This window comes from Chlorocebus sabaeus, chromosome 25, assembly GCF_047675955.1.
Source record: "Chlorocebus sabaeus isolate Y175 chromosome 25, mChlSab1.0.hap1, whole genome shotgun sequence".
Classification (NCBI taxonomy): Eukaryota; Metazoa; Chordata; class Mammalia; order Primates; family Cercopithecidae; genus Chlorocebus; species Chlorocebus sabaeus.
Window position 1 is genome coordinate 64032006 of NC_132928.1, and position 12750 is coordinate 64044755.

Genomic DNA, 12750 nt, shown 5'->3' on the forward strand with positions numbered 1-12750 from the left:
GTCATCTTTTGAGAAAAACTGGACTTTTTAAAAAAGAGACGATATGATAACTTTCACTATGAGGATGTACTAATAGTCTTTGAGCACTAGGAAATGAAGTTCAAGTTAGCTAGGTAAGTTGGGTGGAAGTTTGGTGGCAAAAGTACCAGAATTTCAAGGCATTTGGACAGAAGTGTGGTTGCAGTGCTTCATACACGCACTTTGAAGCATGAATAGTGATCCAAGTACTGAAAGTGTTTTTACTTCTCAAATATTTATTGCAACCTACTGTAGGTAAGGCAGTTGCCTTGACATGTAGCTCCCTGAAGGGTCTATATTTTGCGGAATATTATAGCCTAGAGTGTGCTTTGAGGGCTACTCTAATAAATGTATTATGAAACAGATATATATATATTTTTGTATTTAACTTGGGGATGCTGTGGAGAACATTGTAGACCACATCATGCAGTATGCCTTTTAATGACAGAAATATTTTTTAGATCTCCGTGTGTCAAAGAGCTTCTAAGAAACTGTAAATCTTCACACCTGGTGTTTCTCCTTCTTTGACTTTGTCTTATGGTTTGCATCTTCGTGTACTAACTTTATCCTGGCTTCATCTTACAGAATTGCTCAGTTTGTGTTTTGTCTGTGCTATGATTTCCCCACCCACATATGTATATTTCGTTGTTCTACACATATTTCTGAAGTGACTCTGAAGCGAATGAATAAATGAATGAGCTTATAAGTTAACCTGGGGAGGCTGGGCATGGTGGCTAACGCCTGTAATCCCAGCACTTTGGGAGGCCAAGGTGGGTGGATCATCTGAGGTCAGGAGTTCGATGCCAGCCTGGCCAACATGGTGCAACCTCATCTCTACTAAAAATACAAAAATTAGCCAGGCATGGTGGCAGGCACCTGTAATTCCAGCTACTCGGGAGGCTGAAGCAGGAGAATTGCTTGAACCTGGGAGACAGAGGTTGCAGTGAGCCGAGAACACACCACTGCACTCTAGCCTGGGCAACAAGGGTGCAACTCTGTCTCAATCACTCAATCAATCAATCAATCAATCAATTAACCTGGGAAGATATACTAACTTTAAAAACATCTAAAAGAAAGTTTTAGCAAACAAATGAGATTTACTCTTGCGTCTTCTTATTTTTTTTAGAGACAGAGGCTCCCTCTGTTGCCCAGATTGGTTGGAGTGCAGTGGCTGATCTTGGCTCACTGCAGTTTCAACCTCGTGGGCTCAAGCGTTCCTCCCGCCTCAGGCTACTGAGTAGCTAGGACCACAGGTGTGTGCCATCACACTTGGCTAATGTTTTGATTTTTTTTTTTTTTTGTAGAGATGGGAACTTGTTGCCCAGTTGCCCATGGTGGTCTCGAAATCCTGGCCTCTAGCAATCCCCCCATCTTGGCCTGGCTGTTGCTTAATAACACTCTTATGTTTAGAAACAATGTGTTATCAACAAAGGAGTGAGTTCAGATAGAAAAATGAAGAGGTGCCAGCCTGGACCCTAATTTCCCATGGACTGCATCTCCAGTCAGTGACCCAGAGAGGCCCCACCCAGAAGGCTGGGATTCTGCTCCTGGAAGCCCAATGGGTCTTGACACAATGATATCTGAGAAATAGTTGAGCCCTCCTGAAAGACTGGCTAGCTGATCTTATGAGATTACTCAGTATAACTCATCTCTCATGGAGCTTTGTATCTGGAATGGAGAAGTGTGTGGGGAAGAAGAAGGAGTTCTATCAATAATTTTCTCCAGAGATAGAATAGCATAGACAGTGATTCTCAAATGTGTGGTCCAATATCATCAGCGTCACCCTGGAATGTGCTAGAAAAATAAATCCTCGGGTCCCACCCAGGACTACTGAATCAGAAACTCTGGGAGCAAGGCCCAGCAATCTGTATTTTACCAAGCCTTCCAGATGCTTCTTCCTGCTCAGGTTCCAGAGCTGCTGGGATATAGCAGTTAAGAGATGAACCCCGCAGTCAGACTTCCTTTGCTAGAATCCTGGCACTGTTACTTATTTCTTGTATGACTCTAGATAAGTTGCTTGATTTCTTTGTGTCTCAATTTCCCCACCTGTAAAGTAGAGATAATGATAGTACCACCTTTAGAGAGTTTTTATAAGGATTAGATTAGGGAGTACAGTTAGAATAGTGCCTAGCACATAGTGAAAGTTCAATAAATTTTCGCCGTTATTATTGGCAGACATGGTGTCATGGAAGAAGGTGGGGAGTTTCTCTCCCTAGCCACCCTCTTTCCATGAGAACCCCATGAAGCTTTCTAATGCAGCCTTCTCTGAGGAGCAGGTATAGGCTGAGGTGCTGGGATAGGGCAAGAACTAATGCTCAAAGCCTTATCTGAACACGTCATATACGTTGCCCTAGAGGGAGCCTTAACTTTGGAAAAACTTTGCTCTCCTTCTTAGCATTGGTAAGACTATTTCTTGACCTAAGGGGCAGAAGGTTGATTCCTTGCTGAATTTTGTGGGAGAAACCTTAAGTGTCTAAGAGAATGCAAGGTTATAATGAAATTCCCACAGACATCTCAAAATAAAAATCATTTACAATTTACTTTAAGTATTTTTAAACATTTCTTTTTGGGGGCTAGAAGTTGAGTTTTAATGATAACATACAATGGGGAGAGGGCAGAGAAAGTTGTCCGAGCTGTCTGGGGTACTGCAGCATGATGGGCTGGCTACACTAACTGCAGCTGCTGTTTGGGGGATCCCTGGCTGGCTGGGTCCTTGGCCTTCTCTGTAGCTTCCAGTGCTGTCTCCTTTGCCTTCTCCTTGGCTCCTTTAGCTGTCTCAATAAGTGTTTTGGAAGGGGCCATACTGTGCAGCTTGGCCAAGATGTATTCAAAACCCTTCCCAGTCTTAATCACGTTGGTTTTGAATTGGGTGAGACCAAATTCCTGAACAGCTCTGGAGATGGTTAAATAAGCTAAAGGAGACCCAGGCTTTCCAGTGGATTTGGGTCCAGGCACTGCTGTCAGAGTAAGTGTATGGTTCCTCCACAACCACAGCCAGATGTGGTTGATGTTCCAGGTGAGGTGGTCATGTCTGATTCTGTGGCTTCACAGTACAGTGTTCCAGGATGGACACTGAGCGAGCGGCACTGGCAGGAAACAGTGGCTCAGCCCAGCGGGGTGTCTGCTGGTCTTGGTCAGGTTGCCAGGGCACGAGCTTCTGCTCAAGGGTCACCACCCCGTGTACTGTGCTTGCTGTAGGGATTTGTGTACCGCTGTCATTAGGCAGCAAACACTTGGTCCCATGACCTCCAGAGCACAATCTGGCCCAGGAAATACTTCACCATCATCCTGGCTGGGATGGGGTTGGCACCCACTCATCAGAGTGCAGAGGGTGGGGAGTACGTGGGGTCAGGCCAGGCTGGGCACCTGCCTCTGACCAGGCCCCACGGCGTGCCCAGGCACCGGCATGCTCAACTTTAATTTGTATGTTTGGAGATAGAGTCCGTACAGAACCAAATGGCTATGTGATGTTATAACCCCTCCCAAAGTTTGGAGGTCACTGTTGCAACTTTTAAATGGACTATTTTCCCCAGAGTTGCTATAGACACATGCATCATCACAGCCTCAGAACCCAGTTTCCAGTCGAGATAGTTGACATGGTGATTCCCCTTCTTCCAAGGTTTGAAACTGTCCCAGGATGAAATACAGCTTGACTGAATTAAATTGCTGTCAATAAGATTTTTAAGAAACCCACCAAATCAACTGGGGTTTTACTTTTGGCAGCCCCCACAGCCAAACTGACTCATCCATATGGCTGATCCATTAAATAATGCACAAGTAGTTGATGACATGACCAGAAAAAGTGATTTATCTGGGGAAAAATGTTTGGAATTGGAAAGGGCTGGGATTTAAGCTCAGGCGCTCACGGGTCCAGTCTAGGCCTTAATAGCCTCAGGGTTCAGGCAGCCACTTTCCTTGCTTTTAGCAGGGTCATTGACTAGAAGGATAGGATAGAGCTGGAGCAGGCTGGGTCAAGGTCTTTCCAGTCAATGTGTATCTTTGGACCCATGCAGGCACGTAGGCTACAGTGTGCAAACTGGTGTTCTGAAGATGAACCCAAGAGCCTTGCGTCTCCCTCTCTTTATCTTGCTCCAGGTCTGAGAACCTTTTGAGGCCAAAGAAAATGAATTCTAAAGCTCAGACTTAGATCCAGGAGTCAGTGTGAAAGCATGTGCCATGGACATGCAGCCCAGCATTCCAGGAATGTGTTCTCTGAGGACCAAGTGCTTTTCTTATCTCAGTATGTTTTCCTCCTGTCCCACCCCTCCCACCTGACCATCTCTCCTCATTGAATCTCCCAGTGAATTCTCCTGTTGCTTTGACAACAGCTGGAAAGCGGGTGTGGGGGATGGTGAAGTGGAAGACTGGAAATACCACATCATCCTGTGGTAGAACTGCTGCTGAGATCCAGAAGGGAGCGCAGCCAGAATGAGATGTTAGCTTGAGGCTTGGAAACAGCAGCGTGGGATGATTTGCCCTGGAACTGAGGGGCTTCTCTTGCTCCTTTTCCTGATCCTTGGAATCCTCTAGGACCCTGAAAATAAAGGATTTATTTCAGGGGACAGAACTGGTATCTTTCCAAAAGAAAGGCAAGCTAATGGCAAGAGGCTGAAGCCTCCAGTTGTGGCATAATTTACGATGGGGGCTTATCAGCCTGAAGGAAGCAGTTTGGGGGCGGCCTGTTTGGGTCTCTCCCCACAGAAATGCTCTGCTCAATCCTCCTGCTACTTGAAAAATGAAGTGTGGTAGACTAGTGGGGAGACCTTGTAATGCTTGGATGATCACACAGATTTAGATGTGGAGCCTGGTTTCAGAGCATAAGAATGGACCCAGGCAATACCACTTAGGGAGTGGAGATAAATAATGGCAATTCACATAAGAAGGTCAAACATCTGACTTCAGATAACATGATTTTTTCTCCAGCTGAATTGTCTAGAGTTGAATGAGGGTCAGATTTGCATTCACGCATCTTTCCTTAGCTCAGCTCATAACTTTCTATGTTTTCTCCCGAGGGGGTATTAAAAACAGAGCTGCTTCACATGAATGTAATGGTTCCCATTCAGAACCCTGTCACGACTTTGTCTTTTCTCTATCATCTTGAAGGGAAAATGATGTTCCATAGTTTCAAGGTCAACTGTGAGCTATTTGGGCTTGGAAATGAAATGAGACCCTTGGAAAGGTTGTCCCTCTCTTCATTCATATTTTGCTGATGTTTAATAAAACTCAGTTATTCTCCAGCCCGGGGTTGGAGGTCAGGCAGCCATAAACAGGCAGCCATAAACCTGTCCAGAAAATTTCATTAGGTAGAATTATTTTTTCTTTTTTTTCCTGCTATAAAAGGAAGTGTGTGTGTGTGTGTGTGTGTGTGTGTGGTTTTATTTTTATTTTTGGTTTCGTTGTTTTGTTTTTAAATTGTTTTCTTTTGCTTTGTGTTTTGTTTCTGTGGCTTTTTAGAGCTGGTCTTATAGCCTGAAGGAGCGCCTGGAAATGAATGTGTAAACAGCAGTGGCCTCTCTGCCTGGCCCCTACCCTGCTCCTTTAACTTTCAGGCTCAGAAGCTGGAGTACCCAACTCCCCAGGGGGCAGACTTAGTCTTGCCCTCAGCATTGGGGTTGATTTTATTCCTGGCTGAGGGAATGTCAGGGGGCTAAGGTCAGGAGTGGGATGACTTGCTGCTATCTGGTCATGTTCTGATCTGGTGCCCTCCATCCCAAATCAGACCCTGGTCATAATGATCTGTCTTCAGCCCTCTTCCTGTTTGTCCTCTCTGCAGCACTGGCCCTGTTGACCATCACCTGCTCCTCCCTTGGTTTCCAGGCAACCACTTGTTTCCTGGTTCTCCTCCCACCTCTTCTCAAGTCTTCCCAGCTTCCTTGGCAGGCTCTCCTCTGCTCTCCCTAAAATGTTGACATTCCCTAGGGCTTTATCATTTGTCATCTTCTCTGGACAATCTTCCTTACACCTGTGACCCTAATCACCAAGTCTAGGATACTGGCTTCCAACCATTGCTACTGAACTGCAGATACAAGTTTCCAGGCTTTCTGGTCATATCAACTGGTATGCTCTTTAGTAGCTGCAACTTAATACATTTCAGCATGAACTCGTTAACTTCTCTCTTGTCTTAGTCCCTGTGAGCATCTATGACAAATTATCATAGGCTGGATAGCTTATAAACAATAGAAATTTATTTCTTACTTTTCTGGAGGCTGGGAGGTCTTAGATCAAAGTGCTGGGAAATTTGGTGTCTGGTGAGACTTGCTTCCTGGTGTATGAATGACTGTCTTCTCACTGTGTCCTCATGTGGCAGAAAGGGCAAAGATTTTTTTTTTCTTTTTTAATAAGGGCACTAATTCCATTCATGAAGGCTCTGCCCCCTGACCTAATCACTTTTCAAAGGCCCCACCTTCTAATATCATCACACTGGGGGTTAGGATATCAACATATGAATTTTAGGGGGACACAAACGTTCAGCACCTCTCAAGGTAGATCTTCTTGTAGTTTTGATTTTGATTGGTAGACTACCACCCATCCAGTCCCTCAGGTCAAAATCCCAGGGTTATCCTAAACAATTTATTTTCCCTCATTCCCTGTGTTCAACTAATCATTATATTCTGACATTTTTACTTCAGAAAATTTTCTTGAATCTTACCTCCCCTATCCATTTTCACTGCTACTACTTTAGTCCAAACCCCTATCCTCCTTCACCTACAAAAATACAATATTATGATTCTTAAACAAGCGTAAGCTCAACAAATAATAAATGAATGAATGACCTATCTGGTACCAGACAGACTATTGTGAGGGTTAAATGAGGTACTTTATAGAATGCACACTCAGTAAAATGATTGGTACATAGTGGGGGCGTAATAAATGAGTTATTATACATTATATATAGGAAATATTTGAAAGTATGGACTTTGGACCTAGGCAGCCTGAGTTCAAATCCAAATTCCACCATGTACATTTATTATGTATATGATCTCTGTGCCTCCATTTGCTCATCTGTAAAATGGGGATGAATATAGTAAGGCTATTGCGAAGATTAAATGACTTATTTATGTAAAGCACTTAGAACAGTGCCTGGAATACAGTGCATGCCCAATATGTTAACCGTCACTATTATTATTGTTATTAGTTTCCTGTTTCCTATCTTTTATAAGTAAACATGTCAGCTTTATTAGCGGAAGAAAGTTGAGTTCTTATGTCTGGCACCCTAAAATTACATAGAGAAAAATTCATTGCCTAGTTTTCCCCAAGTAAAAGTCATATCTATCAGTTATGAATTTCATAAATGTTGAATCACAGTCTTTTTCCATAGTACAGTGTTTATAGTAGCCCTTTTGGGTGACCAACCATCCTGGTTTGCCTGAGATGATGGTGGGGGAGGGCAGGGGGGGTTCAGTTTTCTGGGATGGTGGACTTTCAATGCTAAAACTAGAACAGTGTTGGACAAACTAGGATAGTTGGTCATCCTGTTTTTTATGCTTAATATGGCTCCTCTTCTGAAGTTCATCTTCCAAACATAATTCCCCAAGCATATTTCAAAAATGAAACAAAATATACGAATTAAGGTGAGGGACTTGAATGGAAGGTTGGGGACATAACCTAGGAGTCCTCATGTACCATCTTCAGTTCTTATCCATCAATATGTCCACTTTAATGGGATTTCTGGGACAGATGAAGGATTTTTCTTATGGGTGAAAAGAAGAACTAATTTCTGGCATTGTTTGGAAACACTGCAGGTCTCTTCAGCATAGTGTCTGCACTGAGCAGCCAGCTAAAGTCCTGTTTCTCATCCCTCAGGTCTTCTCCTCTTCAGATGGACTGCAGGGACCCACGAGGCCCCAGTGGCAGCCAATCAACTCTGAGCACAGCCACTGCATAGAGGGTTCAGTGAAGTGAGTGGGGCTGTTACCCCCCACCAAGCAGTGAGTGGCTTTCTGCTGTTCCACTCCGGAGGCCTCACCTCCTGTGTTTTTAAACTCCAGTTTCTGTCTTTCCCTGTTGGCACCAAACTTATCTTAATAAAATATAAATCAAATCACATTATTTCCCCCATGAAATCTGTTGACGCCTGTGGCTAGTGGGATCAGTGCCAAATCCTCAGCTTACTCTGTAAGATCTTTCACACTCGGGCTCCCAGCAACTCTCCAGCACTTCTCTTGGCACTCCTCGGGTGACCTCTACTTTAGTAACCCAGGACTCACCACTGTTCCTCAAAGCTCACTATGACTTTTCATTAACTCAAGCTTCTGCATGTGCTATTTTCTCTGCCTTGCAAACCCTTTCACTTGCTAGGCAAATTCCCACTTGTTCCCGTATAAAAGATGATCTCCTCTGTGAAGGTAATCCTCGGCTCCCCTCTGGGTACTTATAGAGCTTTTTTCAGACCTTAAAGAAGTTACTGCTTTGTATGAGAACACATTTGCACATCCAGCCTCCCCGGAGGCTTTGTGCGTCTTGAGGGACTGGACCACTGGTGTATTCTTCTTGGAATTCACTGTGTCTGGCACAGGTCTGTTGAATGATGGAATAACAGCAGCAACAAACCCACAACCACGACAACAACAGTTAACCTTGACTGTGAGCATTTACACTGTGCTGAATGCTTTGTTAAATGCTTTACAAACCTCAGCTCAGTCCTTTAAGGAAAGTGACACTACTACCCCCATTTTATGATGAATGTAAGTGCTAATTTGGTCAGGAACTGGAATTCATCTTTGTTCTGCCTAGGGAACAAAAGCTTATGAGGTTTACACATATCACCAATAGAGTGTTTTAAAAAAACTTTAAAATACTTGAGTATAACCTTTCTTAATCCATTCTAACATGTTAGAGGCTCTTGCTCTCATATACAAAGAGCTGATGTGCCAAGCATAAATTCAATCTAACTGCTAAAGCAATCTCCAAAAAAAGAAAACCTGTTTAAGATGTTTCCTTAACCCAATGTCACTTTTAGCTTGTATCTGAAACTTATAAAAGTGTTTCCTTGGAAAATATCCTTAGTGAAGGTGTTTAATGGAGCCACCTTGGCCTTGCCCTGGTTAATATGAATCAGGCTGAAGAGCCATTGACAGCTATGCCTCCTACTCATTTCCCAAGCAATATCTATGTTAGCCTTTGCCAATGCCAGTGCTTTGTACCACATTCCCTGCTCTGGTGTACAATTAAAAGTGTGAAAAGCACTCACTGAAAACTGAAGCCAATCCACAAAATATGGCTCTGAGAATCCTTACCATAATGGATTCAGTTATAGTTTCATCATTCTAGGTAATTATAAAGGATAGTCAAGATAACTATAATTTCTTGAGACCCTCTTGTTTTTCAGTTGTGCATTGCCTCAATCCCCATATTCCATTTTCAGAGGAAGAAACTGAGGCCCAAGAATTTGTGTAACTTGTCTAAGATCTCCCTGCAAGTGAATGTAGAACTTGGGAATGGAACCAAGATTAGTCTCGTAAGTCCTGTGTTCTTCACCAGTGAGCTATACAGCCTTATGGTGCAGATAGCGCAGTGTCTGTGGGCATCCAACACTCGAATAGTTTGGAAAATCATCAGCCTGTGTTCCTCAAATGAGATCTGGTGCCTATTCTTGGCCTCAGTATTTCTAGGGGAATTCCACATTCTGTGTTATCAGTGTAGGTTAATCCTAAAGGTAACTGGGTACTCGTTCACTATTCTGTAGGGTTGGAGATTTCCTTTGGACATTTTCCTTGGACATGGCGATGAGTGGGACCAGGGTAAGGACGTGGTGGGTGACAGCTGGCATAGTAGCCTAAGAGCAGGTTAACTCAACAGGCTGACCTGTTGAGTGGACCATGTTTAAATCTGTCCTGACCTTTTCCTAAGCACTCGGTTTCTATCTTGTTTCTACTTCTGGCATGAAGGATCTAGACGAATTTAATGATGAATAATGACAAAACTCAAGAAACCTTCTTATTACTATGATTTTTAATCTTGAAAATGAGGATTATGTGGGTAAGCGGAAACTCCAGGCCAACTCCATATAAAGACCTGGGTGGCCCTGCTAACTCTTTCATACACTGAGAAAATCTTGGGTTTACAAAGATTGCAGTAATTTGAAAATAGTTTTCTCTAGGCTATTAAATTTACCTGACTAAAACCAATCTAATCCCTTGATCCAAAGATCAAACTTTTTGCCAGATATAGTTTTACATTGTCATTTTAACCTTCAGGTGGGAAGGCAATTGTTTCTAAGTTTTAATATAGAGAAACTGTCTCCATAGCCAAAAGGAAGTGCAGGTGGAAGCAATTAACTGGATTGTTCAGTCAATCAACTCAGAAACTTACTGACCAGAGTGTTTAGAGCTACCTACCTTTATTCTGGTTTTAATTTTGTAATTTATCAGAGTCCAGAATTTCACTCTGGATCATAACTTTTATTTAAACACTTGATTTCTGAAACTGGCCTTGAACTAGTGCTTCTTTGGACTTTTTTTTTTTTTTTTTTTTTTTTTTCTCCCTTTGGTTTGCTCTCGACAGCTGGAATGAGAGACTGGATGGCGTTGAAATGAAATGCCGGAGTCATCCATCCATGTGCTTCCAGGATGGCTTCCTGGCTGTGAGAACACAGTGACCCTGTGAGGCCAACATGGAATCGGTTCTCCTGACATAACATGGCTGGAGGAGCTCCAGCTCTGGGATGTTATCTTGCTGTTTTACACTGATGGTTCAGCCAACCCATGGGAAACTGAACTTGGGCTGGGAGACCTGGCAGCAAATCCAAACTGAAATAGGAATCAGCACTTCGAGTCCAACTGTGAAACAAATGCAGGCCCAAGGCCTAAATGCCCGAAAGACATTGGGAAGGGTTGAAGTGGAATCAAGAAAGCTTTTGGTGACACTATGGGAAGGGCTATTGAATATCTTCTCAGGACAGTACAAAATGTCAGAGGCACAGCATATTTAGAAACCTATTTTTAAAGCTGCTTTAGATTTTTTAGCTTGATTGATATGTATAGTCATTTTTAAAAACAAAAATGGTGACTCTCTTAAGAGGCCAAGTACTAGCCTTGAGTGTTGTGGGATGTATCCATCATTGGTTACTAAGTCTTCTAATGGCTAAGACACTCCCAAAAGCCAAGACTCCCAAGCCCAAAGGAAGATGAGAGCTGAAAGGAGCATCGAGCTCATCCAGTGCAGTGCTTCTCAGCTTGTATCCACATTGGATTCACTTGGAAATATTTTAGAAATACTGATGCCTGGGCCCCATTCCAGACCAATTAAATCATACTATCTGGGAGAGATACCCAGAAAGTGGTATGTTTTAACACCTCCTTAGGGATTCTGCTGATCAGCCAAGGTTGAGAAGAATCAAACTAGACTCATTTTACAAATGAAGAAATAGAAACTCAGATATTGAGATAAAATATGTTGCCCAAGTCACGTAGCTAGTGTCAAAACCTGACTCTTAATTAGTGCTCTTATGTCACACTAAGTTGCTTCTCTTTTTTGTGGTTTTGCCATAAATTAAAAGTATACTTGAAAATGTTAGTTTACAAAATAATTTTAAGAAATGGAATTCATTTTAAGGAAAACAGTGATTCAGTGGCCAATACACTGATGCTTTCTGCATGATCTTCAGAGCAGTCTACATGTTTATTATGCTTGGGCCTCTGAGTCAAACAGTGGCTCCTTTGCTGCTTCTCCATTGTTGGCCTAGCATGCTTGAATTCTGTTTTTCCTCTGGAAACCTTGCACACCACTTTGATTCACTTTGTTAATGGGAAAGTGGGAAATACTCTCTACTTTTTTTTTTTTTTGAGATGGAGTCTCACTCTGTCACCCAGGCTGGAGTGCAGTGGTGTGATCTCAGCTCACTGCAACCTCCAGCTCCTGGGATCAAGTGATTCTCTTGCCTCAGCCTCCCAAGTAGCTGGGATTGCAGACGTGCACCACCATGCCCAGCTAATTTTTGTATTTTTAGTAGAGACAGGATTTTACCATGTTGGCCAGGTTGGTCTTGAACTCCTGACCTCAAGCGATCCACCTGCCTCAGCCTCCCAAAGTGCTGGGATTACAGGCATGAGCCACTATGCTCGACCCTCTCTACGAATCTTTAGCTGGTGATACGTTTCTACCAGAGAAACATTTTTTTTTACAGAACTCACTTCGTGTGGGAGCCATGCGTCCAAGAGAGCCATCATTTTGGGTGAAGGGCATATCCAGGCATGTGCCAACATTACCCTACAAGATATTTGGTTATCAACTAAATGTCTACATTGCATGTCTGCAACCATCCATGGAAACTTACTATTTTTTGTCCAACTCACTCGGTTTGCCACATTCCAACTAAAATTCATAGCCAGGCTTACCAAAAATACCGTTTAATCACATTTTATGGACAAAACTTCATGGTGTTCAGGTCCACATATAAAAATTAAAATGTCTTCTTGTGTTAAAAAATGGAACAATCTATGATCCAAATTTCAAGATGTTTAGAAAAATTGTCTTATCCAGACGAATGGTCCTCAACCTTGACCACATTAGACTCACCTGGGGATTTAAGAAAACTACATTGATGCCTGGGCTCCACCCCAGAGATTCTGATAGAATTGGTCTGGAGTGGGCCCAGAGCCCTAATATTTTCAAATGTTCCTCAGCTGAGTCTCACAGGCAGCTTGGTTGAGAACCATTGCACCTGACTATAAAACAGGGCTCTGAGCTGGGAACTTTTTGCTGTGACCTTATTGCTCATTTTTATTTCATTTT

At 42.9% G+C, this 12750-nt stretch overlaps 1 protein-coding gene across 1 annotated transcript in view; it reads left to right on the forward strand.

Annotated features, from left to right (window-relative positions):
• The window catches only part of RXRG (retinoid X receptor gamma), a 135921-nt gene that overhangs the window by 35129 nt on the left and 88042 nt on the right, over positions 1-12750 (forward strand). The gene's annotated exons all lie outside the window — the stretch shown is intronic.